This window comes from Suricata suricatta, chromosome 15 (assembly GCF_006229205.1).
Source record: "Suricata suricatta isolate VVHF042 chromosome 15, meerkat_22Aug2017_6uvM2_HiC, whole genome shotgun sequence".
Classification (NCBI taxonomy): Eukaryota; Metazoa; Chordata; class Mammalia; order Carnivora; family Herpestidae; genus Suricata; species Suricata suricatta.
The window spans coordinates 32,984,930-33,001,860 of record NC_043714.1 but is presented as its reverse complement, the minus strand read 5'-3'; positions in this window follow the sequence as shown (position 1 = coordinate 33,001,860).

The window sequence follows — 16,931 nt, the reverse complement described above, 5'->3', positions numbered from 1 at the left end:
TCACGCTCTGTCTCTCTCTGTATCAAAAAATAAATAAAACATTAAAACAAAATTTTTTTTAAAGTAGGATTCTATTTGGCCTTCATTTTTTAAAAATAGGTAAAAATGGACTGCTGCTAAGGAGTGATGCTGTTCACTACCATTCAAACAACTGCCTAGACTGTTTATGCTAAGTGAAGAGCTACAGAAAAGAAAAAGAAAATGTTACTGTAAGCTTAATCCTGTGTCCTCAGGATTCTGCACGTTTAGCTCCTAGGGAGATTCTCCAAGTATAGGGCTTCCAATGTATTACCAGTAGTCCAGCCACCGGTGGTAACAAAGCAGTGAAGTGTGAGATGCAGAGGTGACCCAAACACTCACCATATTTTCCTGTGCCTCTCTGGGTCATGCATTCAAAAAACAGAGCATTTTGGAGCGGAGCCATTTGGGGTATTGCCTGCTGCTATCAGGATCGCTCCTTAGTATCAGCTGGTGACAGACCCAGGAGCTAAAGTAATTACTTCCCTACAAACCGTTTCCCTTTGCCCCTAAAGAGAGATACCTTCCCACCCTTCTTTCTGTTGGAGGGCATACATTTCAAAGCCCTTTCCCTTTCATTCATTTGATACTAATAAGTACTTGACATGAGATTTTTAAATATGGCACTAAAACAGATATTCTTGTTTTTTCAGGTTTCTCACCCCTGCTGACTGATTCATAGAGATTGAACCTTGATCAAAGCTCTGTTTTCTCTTTGGGTTTTGATTTCTCTCTCCTTTCCTGAAAGCTCCTCTATGGATGATTTCCCTTTCCCTTTTTCCCTTCTTGCCTCATCCTGGTAGATATGAGTTACCTGAAGAAGAAACTTGAGAGAAATTGTCAGAGTAGTGACTAAAAGTAATGGCAGAAAATCTTTGGAAAGAAAAAAAAATACATTTGAAAGCCTGAAGTTTTTTATAACCAAAAGACTTATAGTTTATATACTTATTTTGGATTTGGTGGCACAGAAGACCAAACATTTATAAAAGATGATGTTAAAAAAAGAATAATAAATAATAATAAAATAAATAAATATAACAAAAAATTAAAGTGTGTTAAATGCAAAGCTATATAGAAACATCCCAAATGATGAGACACTCAAAGTAGTTTTTGAGGTAATTGAAGTCTGAAATGCTTTTGTCAATTATTTTGACATTGAATATAAAAATGTGATTCTAGATTATTTGAATAATTGACTTTGTTCTACAATTTTCTTTGAAATTATGATTACAGATGGAATTGATGCATGGATCAAGTGCTGTATCCATTTTAATGAAAGGAAAATAACTATGCTCATGCATAAAACAGACTTATATTACCAAAAAAAGACTCAATGGGGGGGCAGGGAGGAGTTAAGCTGTTACTTGCAGTATGAAAATAAATGTGGTTACAGAGCTCTGGTTCTTTCATTTCCATTCCTCCACCTTCTACTTATTTTCATTCACTCTTCCACCACCCAATGGCTTAGATAAGAAAAAAAGAATAGTAGATGAAAATAGAAGGCAAAGTACTTACAACCATTCAGAATGAAATGGATTTTAAAATACTTCAAGGATCACAAAACTTTTTCATTTGCCTTTCTATCCCAAAACAGAAAATGTGAGCTCTCTTTGAGAATAAAGAACATATCTTTCTCCTACTTTGAATAGTACATATGATTTGAATATACTTTCTCTATATATTGATGGATATTTGCTAGGTAGAGAGGATGATCAGTATATATTAGATGAGCTATTGGGACTGGTATCACTAAAGTTGCTTAATTATTTCCCTAGTTTTTCTACAAATGTTAGTATTGGAGGAAGCCCATTTTCCTTTCCTGTCTGAGTTCTTCTGAATCAAATACAACAGAAAACAATAGAATCATTAGATAAAAAAGAAAAATATTGTCTTTGCTTTTCAACATCCTGTAGCAGGTCACAGCTGAGGGCATCAGCTAAAGCAGGCTACTAATTCTGTGTGCCCCACTCTTGGGTTTCCTTCTAGAAAAAGAGTCTGAGGTTGTAGGCACACTACCTAGTCATTGCTTTCCACTCATTGATGTGGACAGGGGAGGAGGAAAAGAGCAATCTCCAAAGGCTTAGGACCTTAGGTAGATTGATTCCATCTGGGATATTGTCATTTATAGTAAGAACTAAATATTTGGTAATTGACCCTGTTCTAGCAAGGGCACCTAAAACTCTTAGAATTTCCTAAGTGATGAGTGATAAAGCTATCTTATGTTAATGAAGTGAGTGACCTTTGGACCTCACCTAAGAATGGGGCTGGTTAATGCGATTAGATGGTTGGAACTTTCAGTCCCCTCTCCCCCCACCTCTGGGAAGGCAGAGGGCTTGGTGGTTGAATCAGTCAGCAATGGCCAATGCTTTAATCAATCATGACCACGTAATGAAGCCTCCATAAAAACTCACAAGGACAAGGTTCAGAGAGTTTCCAGGTTGGTGAACACATGGAGGTGCTGGGAGGGTGGAGCCCCTGGAGAGGGAGGACATGCAAGCTCCCTGCCCTTCTCCATACCTTGCCCTATGCACCTCTTCCATCTGGATGTTCATCTGTATCCTTTATAATATATTTTAATAAACTGGTAAACACAAGGAAGTGTTACACTGAGTTTTGAGAGCTGTTCTAGAAAATTAATTGAGCCCAGGGAAGGAGTTGTTGGACCTATATCAGGTCAGTCAGAAGCACAGGTGATATCCTGGGCTTGGGACTGGCATTGGATGTGCGGGTGGGTGGAAGTCTTCTAAGATTGAGCCCTTAGCCTGTGGGATCTGATGCTATCTCTGAGTAGATGTTGTCAGAATTAAGTTACAGGACACCCAGCTAGTGTCAGAGAATTGCTTGGTATGGGAAAAACTTCTACACATTTGGTGACCACAAGTGTCAGAACTAAAGTGTTCTGGGATGTCTGTGTTAAGTGTCTGACTTCAGCGCAGGTCATGATCTCACAGTTTGTGGGTTCAAGCCCCACATTGGGCTCTGTGCTGACAGCTTAGAGCCTGGAGCCTGCTTCAGATTCTGGTCTCCCTTTCTCTCTGCCCCTCCCTGCTTGTGCTAGCTCATGCTCATTCTCTCTCTCAAAAATAAATAAACATAAAAAATGAAAAAAAAAAAAAGAAAATGATGGAATCCTGGAACTAGGAAAGGACTTATACAAGAAAATCCTCGATGAATCAGGAGAATAAATTCCTATTCCGTAGTGCTTTCTGCTGTGACAACACTCTGAAAAGGGATGGAATGACATAAGAATATTTGAGGGGCAGAATGCAAAGAAAAGCCTATCAGGTTGAGCTTGACATCTGTTATTTTCAATTCTTGCTATGGGACACATTAGCAAAGAGCTGGGGTTAGGTAAAATAGTGATCCTCAATTCAACTCAGAGTTAAGATCATGGTTACTAGCAAAAGTATCCCACAAAATGAAATTAAGAGGAATCTCAGTCTTTAAAGAAGTTATATTAACAAGATAATATCAGAACTGAGCCTATGGTTGTTCAGTTTTAATGTCTGAACACTCACACAACGAGAAGCAAGTAGCTATGTTGCTAGCACAACCCATAGAGGAGTTCTCTCTAATGTACCTCTGAGACATAATGAAGGGCACTGGACAAGGATAATACGAGCAGTGAACAGATCTTGGAGCAGTTTATACTGGCTGATCCACACGTTTACCTCATTTCTGGTAGGTTTTGTCAACAAATAGTTTTCCATGAGACTATTTTTCTCTTCTTTACATGATTAGCACAGTATATAAAGTCTTTTGGTTAAGATCAATGGCACTCTCTCTTAACTAAAAGTTGTAATGCATAGATTTGCTTTTTCTCCTCCATTTCATATGTCATATTTTCAGGATATTTATATGTTAGCTCACCATTTGCAGTATTTATGAAAGTTGGATCTAGCCTGACTTTGGCTCAGGTCATTATCGCACAGTTCCTGAGTGGGAGCCTCACATCCGGCTCTCTGCTGTCATTGTGGAGCCTGCTTTGGGACCTCTGTCTCCCTCTCTGTCCCACTTGCATGCACACGCATGTGCACATGCTCTTTCTCTCTCTCTCTCTCTGTCTCAAAAAAATAAATAAACTTGAACAAAAAATTAAAAAAAAAAAAAAAAAAAGAAAGAAAGTTGGATCTGGAATTGCTTAACATTCCTAAACAAAATAACAGAAAGTTTGGGCTATCAGATCATTGGCCCCAGATATTCAGCTTGAAGTGAGTTTGTGTTGGCCTTCTTTGGAGAAGTGATGCACACTAGCATTGTGTTGAACAACATTTTAAAAAATATTATGGAAGATTGTGTGTGTGCATGCTGTGTTGGGAAGTCAAGCCACGTAGTAGACTTTATTTATATTTTTGTTTTCTATCAAACTCTTCTTCTGAAACATCATTTCTTCAGAAAATACCACTTTCCCTCACTTGTCCACAAGATTCTTGGCCCCTTTGGCCTAGAAGTTTGGTTTTGAAATAATGACTTTGACCAAAGTAGACCATTGAGCATATTCTTCAGTCCCCAGAATTAATTTATGTGTCCCATAGCTTACCCTTGCAAAACCTGCCTTGACTTTAAAATGCTTTAAGATTTAGTTTTAATCTAACCTGTACTTTAATTTTAATCTGTTTTGTTATTGTAGAACAATTTGGTAAAATAAAATACTTCTTTTTATTTGCCAAAAGTATTAATTTGAAGACTTGTTTTTGTAGGGTTTATAATTTTTTATTGGTACTACATAAAGAAAGCTATGTGCCAAAAAAATAGATCTTAAATTACAACCAACATTCAAACATTTTCCCCAAAATTGTTGAGATAAGAAAGCTTCCCTCAAATTACTAAAATTAGAGTTATATAAATTATCATGATAGGTTAGATATCTCAGGAAATGTATTACAGGGGCAATTTTAAGATGGTGTTAGGAAGCAAAATAACTCATCTCTTTCTACATAAAGAATGATGTAAGAAAAAAAGTAAATGTGCTTTGAAAATAAGGAAAAATATATAGAGTATCATAAGCACTCTATTGAAGAATAAGCACTAAGCTAAATTTAGAATACTATTATCATTCTTATTTAAGACATAAATGGAACAGGAGCACAAATTTGGAAAGCAGTTTTTGTTGTTTTGAGTTTTAAAAAAGGCTTGAATATAATTTTCAGCATATTGCCAACTTGATAAAACAATACACCCCCAAATTTGGAGGTATGTTGAAGATGTAGCAAAATTAAAATAAGAAATTTATAGGTAATTCAATGCAAAATAATGATAGTTTATAATGACCAGTGCAGTTTGATAAAGATCAAAGTTTATTAAAATAAACCATAGGAAGAAAATGTACCCAATTAAATTGTATGTGTGTGTGTGTGTGTACATGAAAATAACATGTATATTATATGAAAATATACATATATTTTTAAGAAAATAATTGTCATAGCTTCATTATCTTAGAATCCCTTCCAGTGTAAAATTTAGGATTTTTGTTACCTAAACTATAAAAACATTAACATTTATAAGCCTTATTTAATTATGTAGTATTAATAATTAACTGGATTTAAATTAAGTTGAAAGCCAATTGTTTTAAAGTTCAAAAATTAGGATATACATTGTAACATAATTAATATTTATAACCAAGATTTACTGCGTTTTACTCAACAAGTATTGAGTTTTTCCTTGTCTAATGCTTTACATAGCGTAAATAATTTTAAAGTTAAAGTCAGATCTGTATTAGACAGGAACTGTCATCATCTGTATTTTAGAGATATAAAGACTGAATTAGTAAGGTAATGAACTTTGGAAGGGCATGGGAGGGAGGAGATAGAGCTGAGAAGACACTATCTGTAGTGGTGATCCCTAGCTGGGGGGGGGGGTGAACCAGCAAAGGACATACCTGTTGCCCCAGGCCAAAGACTAACAACTGCCTTGGTCCCTTAGAAACTGTTCTTTGCATCTTTACCAAATGACAGCTCACAAAACTATGAGAGTGTAAGAAATTACTTTAAAAAGAAGCGATGATGCTACACAAAGCCACCCATTCCACTAAATGAACTTCAGCATTCGGCTGATTAAAATTGTTTGCAGAAGATAATTATTGGATCTGCGTTTAAGGCAAATCACCTACCATTTTTCAGGTAACATTTTATCAATAAAGTAAAGATGCTGAACTAGGTGATCTTGAAAATTTGTTTCAGTTATTGAATCCCATGTTAGATGCCTGACCATTCATGTAAGCAACAATTTACATGACGGAGAGAAATCTCCAGCTAATGTTTCCAGACGAAAATTCTAGCTTCCAGTGAACTCTTAAAATGTTTTGTTATATTGTTTTAAACAATCAATGTAAGGGGCACCTGGGTGGCTCAGTCAGTTAAGCGTCTGCCTACAGCTCAGGTCATGATCTTATGGTTTGTGGGTTCGAGCCCTGCATTGGGCTCTGTGCTGACAACTAGCTCAAAGCTCAGAGCCCAGAGCCTGGAGCCTGCTTTGGATTCTGTATCTCCCTCTTTCTGACCCTCCAGCGCTCACGCTGTCTCTCTCTCTTTCTCAAAACTAAATAAAAAACAATAAAAACCTTCGAAAAAATAAAAACATTAAAAAATAATCAATGTAAAACAATAATACCAACACAATTGATTTTAGATTATTACATACAAATTATTAGAAATTAATTGATACAGAGGGGCGCTTGGGTGGTTCAGTCGGTTAAGCATCCGGCTTCAGCTCAGGTCATGATCTCATGGTTCCTGGGTTCCAGCCGCGCGTCGGGCTCTGTGCTGACAGCTAGCTCAGAGCCTGGAGCCTGCTTCGGATTCTGTATCTCCCTCTTTCTCTGACCCTCCCCTGCTTGCACTGTCTCTCTCTGTCTCTCAAAAAATAAATAAAAATTTAAAAAAAGAAATTAATTGATATAGAAAATAAACCCCATTCAAATGGAGTTGGCAAAATGCTAATTCTGACATGATTGAATTTACTCATGTAAGCACATCTTTTTTTGAATACGAAATCATTCTGGAATTAGATATACTCCAGATATACCTATTAGATAACTGCCAGGTATATGGAGGTATATATGAATGGTTATGTATATACGTGGTATGGTGGTATATATATTTATATATATATACATATATTTCAGTCAGATATGTGTAATGAGATATCTATCATATATATACATATATATATATGTATATATATGTATATATATATATATAAAACCCCTACTATTATTAAAATAGCATCTTAAGACTCAAAGAAGAGAAAAAGGAATCTGTTTGAAAGAAGCCCTATACAAAGGTCCAATAAAGCCATCCATATGGAAAATGACTTTTAACTTCTCTTCGCTTCCCACTAATTCTGCACCTTTGTTTTAGCTGTGATCAAATTCTAGTTCTCAGTATTTCATCCTGTCCTTAACCTATGTTAGAATTCCTGCTCCTAGAAAGCAGAGAAAGGACTGGGCAGAAAACAGGTAAAATATTGAGCTCCTCATTAAGTTAGAAAATATGATAAAAAGCCCTAAGGTAAGAAACAATGCAAAGCAAAGCATTCTAAATTAAAGCAGAGAGAGGGAAAGAGAGAGATTTCATATAATTCAATTTTCCTTCCAAAGTAAAATATTTACATGATTAATTTCAATCTAGTGATATATCACAAGCAAGAATAATCAGAAAATACAATCATCTTCACTCAAACAGTTATAATTGCCAGAACTGAAGGGCCTATAATTTGAACACAGTAATATGATTGACTAATAAAGTCATCAAGGAATATTAACTCAGTTACTGGAAAGTAAGTTTAACTTTAGATTAATGCCAACTGTTTATCTTTATGACTTTAGTGTTTCTCTCAAGACCTAATTAGAGTAGTTTAAATTCATGGAAACCCTTAGGAAAATAAATAATATCAGGGATATAAGCTGTAAGTTATTTTTATTTAAAAAATCAGGACCTCAGACCTTACATTTAAATAAGTCTACACCTTAGTTCCTGTTATTCAGTTGATAAATCTTAATTATTAAGACCTCACATTATTAGAATGTGTCCTTTATATTTAACTAAATTTCTTAAAAATAAAAATAATTTATGGTGGTAAAAACAATGCCTATATTTCATACCTTCTGTGGGAAGCTAGGAGTTTCTTTTCACTGTAAAAGAGCTTGAATTTCCTTTAAAAATAGATACTCATGCTAGTTAGCATCATTGAAGTGATCATTAGAACACTCACCATGTTATAGAGCTGTTGCTGAATATTTAAGGGCTAGTAACTCAGATTTCTGGGGGAAGGGCAGGGGAGGGATAGAGAGTTCACCTGCAAAGGACTATGTCCTTTTCATTGGAAGAGGAGAGAAAGACAGTATTTGTGACAATGGTAGGGAAACCAGAAACCTCTATCATGAGACTCACTTGATACCTTCTGGCAATTTGGTCATTCCTATCCTGGACTCAAAAAGGGCAAACCAGTTTGATTTCTGACTTCCAGCTGTAGTATAGTGACTTTCAAGAGTTATGTAACTCAGAGCCAGTTGGGAAGCTGGTTAAAATTCAGTTCCCTGTTATATTCTGAATAGGAAGCCTCAGGCTAGTGGATAAGTAAGTCCTGGAGAATTAATGCATAGTGTAGTAATTATCACCAACAACACTGTATTATAAACCACAAAGTCTCTAAAAGACTAGATCTTAATTGTTACCCCCCAAAAATGTTAGTTTTTTCTTTTAATTATAAATTTATCTTAAATGTCATTATGACTGTTTAAATTTTACCTATGAGCAGAGATAGTATTCGTAAGACCAAAACAAGTTTCAAATAAATGGTAGAAGAAAATTTTTAGAAAGAAAAGCATCTTGTTGATGATTTGCTTATAATACAAATGAGCAAAGCATTCTTAATGATTAAATGGTGGGTAGGAATTCATTTTTATAGAGCCATTCTGAATTGAAAAATCTTAGACTGTAGTATACAAATGAGCACATCAAGGGAAAGATGTGTACTTTCTCTAATACCTCCAAATTTAAAACTAACCAAACTATATAGAATCATGAACTAAGTGTTATAAACACAAATGAGTAGGATCTATTGTTGCAGATCTTAATTTTAGTCTATTTAAAGCTTTTGTTTTCTGTAGCTGTTTTAATCGGACTTGGTTGCCAAAATCAAAGCAGAATTTGCTTGCTTTCAAGTAGTAGCTTTTTCTGCCCTCAGTAGTTTGCAGCCCCAAAAGGAAGTCATTAAAGGGTATACTCCTTGGTTGGTATCCTCAGTCTACTAAATAAATGATGGACCAAAAAAGTATTCTCTTCTTATTACCAAGGTTTTTTGTTGTTTGCTTTTGCTTTTGTTTTGTTAATCCTCCTTCGTTTTCTGATGTTGTTGAAGAGAAGGGAAATCATGAGAACGAGATGACTTTTAAAGAAACAATGAGTGGCGCCTGGGTGGCTTAGTCGGTTGAGCGTCTGACTTTGGCTCAGGTCATGATCTCACAGTTTGTGGGTTCGAGCCCCATGTAGGGCTCTTTGCTGACAGCTCAGAGCCTGGAGCCTGCTTCAGATTCTGTGTCTCCCTCTCTCTCTCCCCCTCCCCTGCTCACAGTCTGTCTCTCTCAGTCTCAAAAATAAATAACCATTAAAGAAAAGTAAAAAAACAACAACGACAAAAAGTGTCATCATTTATCAAGATGGCCATGCTCACGAGAGCTGTAGAAGAAACAGAGCTCAGAAAAACTTGGACTGTGGATTAGTAAGTATTAGAATGGGAAGAAATGATAGTAAGATAATCTAATTATCTTCTTTTATGAAACAGAGAATTCCACTCTCCACTCTTACAAAAATAATCTTGTGACTATCCTGACATCACAGTTTGTGATGTTTTCTTCAGCATCTTTCATTAATTTTTTTAATCTTCCTTGGTTCTTTCTGAGTTCAACAATTGGGGTAAAATAGTCCTCTCTTCATTTATCTCATAGCTTATGAGGAGGGAAAGACCAAAAAAAACATTTCTGCACACAGAGGTTACAGTCAAAATCAAATAGTTCCAATGGATAATTACTCTTTAAGAAGTAAATTCAGTAAGATGTATTTCCATATGGTTTAATAGTTTAAAAAACATGCCAATGTTGGATTGAATCAGCCCAGAGCATTTTTGATGTAGAGACAGGCCTAAAGGATGGAAACTCTCTTACTTGCCAGAGATAGGTAGAGATAAGTTAAATAATACACTTTGAGCAAGAGGGTTTGGTATATATTTGTGGTAAAAGGGAAAGAGAGGGAAAGAGAGACAGAGAGAGTGAGAGAGAGAGAGAGAGAGAGAGAGAGAGAGATTTAGACCTGAGACAGAGGCATAAAAACAGATAATGAAAGAGATAATAGAAATATTTAAATATAATCTGACGCTTGTACTCAGAGGAGAAAAAATACATTTGGCAAGCAGCCAGATTCCCCACCTTGACCCGTAAACATTTACAATGCACTAGAGATTAAGAAGTTCCTATAAATATTATGTCAGCCTTTCTCTCTCATTGTCTGTTCTTAGAAATGGACCTACCACTGTGTGAGGACATCTGGAGGACCCCCAGCACATGCTATTGTAACCATTATGGCATTTAACAGCTGTCAACGGAGGAGGCACACTGCAAACATCCTGGTTGGAGCCTTGGAAGGAGACTTGGCCTCTATGGTGAAGGAATTAGAAGCCCATTGGGGGCTGACTGCCATGCAGACTGTTTTGTGAGAATTTCTGGACCTCTTTCTTGCAACACTGTAACAATCTTCTGGTTTTGTGAAAAAATCTGTTTTCAATGAATATCTGTAGTGGAAAATTTTGGGAGACTAGAATATTCAGAACCTCGAACCTTCCCTCATGGTGCTTTTGTCCTGTGGTGATACAGTATGGACTCATGGTTTATGTTTGTTGAACCTCTAAGTAAGTGTGGGGTAGTCATGGGTTTCTGAGCCAGAGTTAATATTTAGGATTTCGGTAACCTGATTAAAATGTGCATGGATGGCTGATTTTAAACACAAACAAAAGTAGACTTTTCAGGGGGAAAAATGCATGTTTTGAAGGAAAGAGAGCAAGTAAACAAACAAAATCTTTTCATTTTGGGGGACTTCATGATGCATTTGAATAGAAATCTATCTCAACAGGAAATGCTAAAGCAGCTAGGAAAACAAACAGCTAATAAACATAAAGACAGGAGGCTGAGGAACATAGCATAAGAACTTAGCTTATGATTATATTTCCTTGTTTTCCTCCCTATTCCTGGGCTGAAGTTGTTTGTGTGGTGTATGATTTCAGGCTGTTTTCATTACATTGCACATCTTGATAAATATTAGATGGGTTTTATAGCATCCCATGGTGCATGCTTATCCCTTGGGTCACACAGCCTCAGTCTCTTCAGGAGTGAAAAGTCTCTTATTGTCTCCACGATGACCCAAATTCCCAGCACTGAATGAAATGGTTCAATCTGCTTTCTCCCTCAGGATTTACTAACCATCTCTGCAAAGTGATGTAAATCTTATTAATTTTCTCTGATTTGGGTAAATGTTATAGATATCAGACACTGAGCTTTGGAAAATATTTTCTTGAGTCTCATAAATGTTTCCTGGCTCATAAAAACAGAGAGATACTTTAAAGTAAAACTTGAAGATTTTTATTGTTCTATTTATAGTGTACTACAAAAGTAATATTTCAAACTCTATAATCATCACAGTTTCCAATTTTCTATCTCCTTCTCTACCTAAAACTTTCTAAAGCCACACACACACACACACACACACACACACACACACACGTCATAGCATACAGTACATGTATACTCAGGCCTGTGTGTTTATGCTAATGTAAGAGAGGCCAAATGAAGACCTCTTCTATGATTATATAGAATATAGAAAGAAGTTTCATTCATCTCTTTGACATGTGCGATACAGGTGAAGAAAGAAGACTCAAGAACTTGATGGATTTGTATTTTTAACGTGTACAATTGAAACAATTTTCTTGTAATCTGAATGGACCCAACAAAACTCTGGAGAAGAAAAAAATGAAAGTGACTGAAATCAATCTATTGATTTTAATTCAACTGTTCCTAACACTTGAGTAGGTGATTACCTAAAGGCCAATGAAAATTATATAGACATTTCTAAAACAAATAAAAAGGTAACCATAGGCACCAAAATATTTCTAGTGAGCACCTGTGAAAATACTTATTAGAAAGAAAGGAGAAGCAAGTGGAAATATATCACTTGATGCAATGAACTAAATTTTTTCCAGGGAAGGGTCCTTGCTTAACAATTAGATGTAAAAAAATGCACAATCCTAACCTGAATATGGTCATGGCAGAATTGTGTTGACCTGCCAGATGTTTCCACATCTGTGATACATCTGTTTAAACAGAACTATTGGAGGGGATACAAAAAATATAAATTCTTTTATAGATGTGTGCTCTGTCCTGTCATCAAAACAATTAAATATTCCATTTTTAAAAATCATTAATTCAATGTTTTTGTGAAGAAGAGTTTATTTTAAATATATAACAGTGCTCCATGTTTTAAAAATCAAAATTAAGTCTGATTTTATACATTTTAAAACAAGTAGATTGCTTTTGAAAAATATATTAATGAATTGAGTGAAGCAAAAGCTGTTAGAACTGTGGATGTTAATTTTGCTTTCGGTTTGATAGTTCTTATGTAGTTATGTCTATTGTAACATCATAGGGTGAAGTGGATACCATATTAAGAAGTACAATAATGAAGACTTATTTTGGAAATCTCTGTGAGCATCTGAACATCCACTTATGCAAAACTCCTTTTTTTCTTCTTTGAAGATTGTCAACCCTCCATCTAGTGAAATGCAAAAAAAAAAAAAATAGATATACACAGATGTTAATACTGCTTATCATTAGTCATGGAATCATTTATTCTATAAAGACAACACAGTTAATGCACAAACTCCAAAATAAATAGTTCATAAATCTTAAGAGGATGGGTCTGAGTCTTATATTCAGCCAACATTTATGCAAGTATTATTGATCACTTATTGATTGATAGATCTTATGTTAAGGATCCACAATCTAGATTCACACAGCTTAATTAGGTATGGTCTTATTTGAATCTTTATTTTGGCCTCTTCTTGAAATGTGCTCTAAATTCTTGTCAAATCCAACTTTTAATAATCATTTTTTTTCTAGTTGTCTCATAAAGATCATGATTAAAATGAACACTTCCATCAATCCTTAGGGAGCTCCTTGGTTCATGACTCATATTTTTCATTCTTGCCATCATGACTTATTTTTTTAAAGGTAACTTTAATTTCTACTACGAATGAGAATGACAACACATGTGGGGCTATTTTCCAAAATAAAATGACTGAAAATAATCTGATTCCATATGTATTAAATCTTAGAGGTAATATATAGGTTTCATTCTCCCTATCTTAATTCTTTAATGTTGTACTTATTCAAGGAATATACCATGGCTGAAAGTATTCCTAACTAGTATATTTTGATCACAAAATAACTATATCCTTTTGATTTGAATTAGCATTTGCTAGGTTAAATTGCTTGGAACTAATATTGCTATGAAGGCAACCACAGCAAGGCACCCACTTTTTTCTCCTTTTCAGACAGAAAAAAAAAACCTACTGTATTTTCTCCAACTTGTAATATACAGTAGCAGTCCTATAAACTTGAGAGTGAATTCCTGTAATGACCTAGGAACTTTTGCTTCCAGACTTATGGCTCTGTGCCCAAATTCAAATTGCTGCTTTCATAATAGCTCTTGGGAAAAACTTCTTTTAAAACTCAAAGTGTTGCTTAGACTGTTTCAAACTTCTTTCTTATTATTGCTTTAGTTCTTTTGTTCCCAAGCAGTTCAGGGAATTCAATAGTTTTTGGATCTTCCTGTTTCTGTGAATTTAAATGTTTATTTTATTTTCCCCTAATCTATTTACAAATCTATCAGTGTGTATTCAATTAATCCTTTCTTATGCCACTCAATTTATTTGTTTTCTACAATCCTTAATTATATTATTTTGGTTTATTTCCTTTCCCTGTCACCTCTTCTAACCATTAATTTTTTGATGACAGCCAACATAGAGAGCTGGACAAAGATACAAAAGTATAAAATACATATAAAGTTTAAAAAGTAAAGTGACCTTTAATGGCTAGAGTATAGGGCACATACAGAATAGTTGTGGAAGGTGCCTTGATTACAGAAAATTGTATGGATGTAATATGAACAATCTTGAACTCCATGCTTGGAATGAGATATATTAGAGGAAAAAGGAAAGCCAAAATCTTTAAAATGGGTAAGTGATATTACAATATTTTAGAAAAAGGGAATTCTGGTTACTATGAAATAAATTATAGAAAATACTTCTTAAAAATATTCTGAGTTAAAAAGTCACATTAGAGAAAAGAAAGATACTCAGCTTGATTTTGGAAAACTAACTGATTGTAGAGGAGCTATATTTTTTAATGTGTAATCATTTGTTTTGATATATGACTCAGCCACAGAGAAATTTTGACCTCCTTTTAGGAAAAATGGAAAGCTTTGCCAAATAAAGTATTCTATGAGAAACTGAGGCAACAGAGCCAGTTTATTTGAAGAGCTAATACTTATGTTTTAGAATAAGTAGAAATTCTGTTTGTATGATGAACCATAAGGTAGGAGAATGATGTTTTGGCAACATGTGAGTAGGAGTATAATCAATGAAGAATACAGTCAATGTTCTTATGGAGCTTACAGTACAGTGAGAAAGATAATAGGAAAAAATAAAAATTATCTCAGAAAATATTTCAAACGTTTAGTTGTAAAACTGCTATAAAGAATTTGTACCATTTTGCAAGCTTTACAAGGGCAAAGACCCTGTTTTTGGTTCGTCATTCTATCCATTCTCCCTAGCTCAGTGCTTGGAGGATGTTTACATGCTGTACGATCTGGCTACTGTGCACTAAAATAAGGAACCAATGCTTATTAATTTATTTATGTTCAGCCATCTTGGGGAGAAAAAAAAAAGAAACCAAAGGTTAAAGCTAAAGTGAACTCCTGTATAAATCTTTAAAAGCATTATACAAACCATCCTGTAGATGGGCCACAAGCTGAGTTTAAGATTTTTATTGGTTAATAAAAACAGCTGTTTAATTTAAAATACCATAAGATGGAACAAAATAATTTTCACTGGTAAAAATACACTTGCTAAAACAAAAATTATCTCATGCTTGGAGAAGATATATTCAAGATGGCACTTAGTAACACGATGCGCATTGTCATCCAGGATTATGTTCTTTGTGCAAATAAGCAAAATTAGATTGAATTTAACAGTGAAAATAGAAAGGGACAAAGCAAAAAATGTAAATGTGAAAATGAGATAGAAAGGGTACAAGTAAAGTTTAGATTATATACTGGTAAAAAATTTAAGACATTTGGAAAAAAGTGTTGAAACAACTGTTGGAAGATAATTCTTGATGGGTGTTTCTGCTCATCTCTGAGCTTATTCTGGGCTGCTTCTGAGTCACAGAACTGGCCATTTTTTAAGACTATTTTTAAAATAGTGAATGGGTGAGGGGCCCTGGGTGACTCAGTCGGTTGAGCATCAGACTCTTCATTTCAACTCAGGTCATGCCCACAGGGTCTTGAGATCCAGCCCTGTGTTGGGCTCTGCGCTGAGCATGGAGCCTGCTTACGATTTACTCTCTCTCCCTTTCCCCTTCTGCCCTCTCCCCTGCTCATGCATGCTCTCTCTCTCTCTCTCTCTCTCAAAAATAAAAGAATAAAATAAAAAATAGCATATGGGTATGAGAGATAGAGATAATGTCTCCCACTGAAGCAAAAGGCAAATTTGCTTTCCAAAATGATAAAGACAATGCTTCTCTCTGAAGCAAAGATGGAGCAGGTTTGCTTTCAATTCTTTAATAGATTGGAATTTTCTCTGTTCAGGGTTAGGGTCCCCTAGCTGTGACACATGCCACTGGCTGTATACACTGACCTGTGTTTGTATACTTTTGGGGCTGCTCCAACTTATTCCTATGGGACTGCAGGGTCAAGGGGGACTAATGCAAATCTGAAGCTCATTCTGCTTGTTGCGTCATGAGCAATAAAGTCCTGAGTCGCTAACCCTGGAGTCTTGTGCCTTTTCTTAGCATCCATGAAATTCTAGATTAACTTGTTAGCTCAGGAACACAGTAAAATCTCAGACCTTTCACAGTTCTTAACACCTATTTTGCTTAAAACACTAATGTAAAAGAAGACTAAGGAACTATAATTGGTTATAATTTCCCCATTGGTTACTGAATAGTAATTTTCAGATTTTCTCAGTTATTGCAAAAAAAATTACTCTGCTTTCATTCATGTATAGAAGATCTCATAATTCATATGAAAAATCACTTTTATAAGAAACTAAAAGGGGCACCTGGGTGGCTCAGTCGGTTAGGCATCTAACTTTGGCCTAGGTCATGATCCTGTAGTCTGTGAGTTCAAGCCCTGTAGTGCGTCCGAGCGCTCAGAAGCAAGGACACGAGGGCAAGGGGAATGAGGAAAAGAAGAGAGAGTCAAAGGATGGGGACGGGAGGGACCACATGAGCGGTGCCCATATTGCCACTTTATTTCTCACATGCAAGTATTTTTATACAAACAGCCACAACTAAGAGAAGGTTTTTTCTAGACAAAACTTATTCTGTTTTCACGATTATTGTTGTGCCATATTCCTGGGAACTTTACACTCTCTTCTTATTGTTATTATAAGAGTGCCAAAGCGTGAAGGACATTGGTGCAATAACATCTTAACTCAAGTGAATTAACCTCTGAGGAACTGGATCAGCCGCAAGGGCTGTGAGGGCACGAGGGCTTTGCTCCATCCCACTCTCCTCACTGGCTCCTCGCTGCTGCTCCCCACAAAGCCCCAAGTCAGGCTCTGTGCTGACAGCTCAGAAACTGAAACCT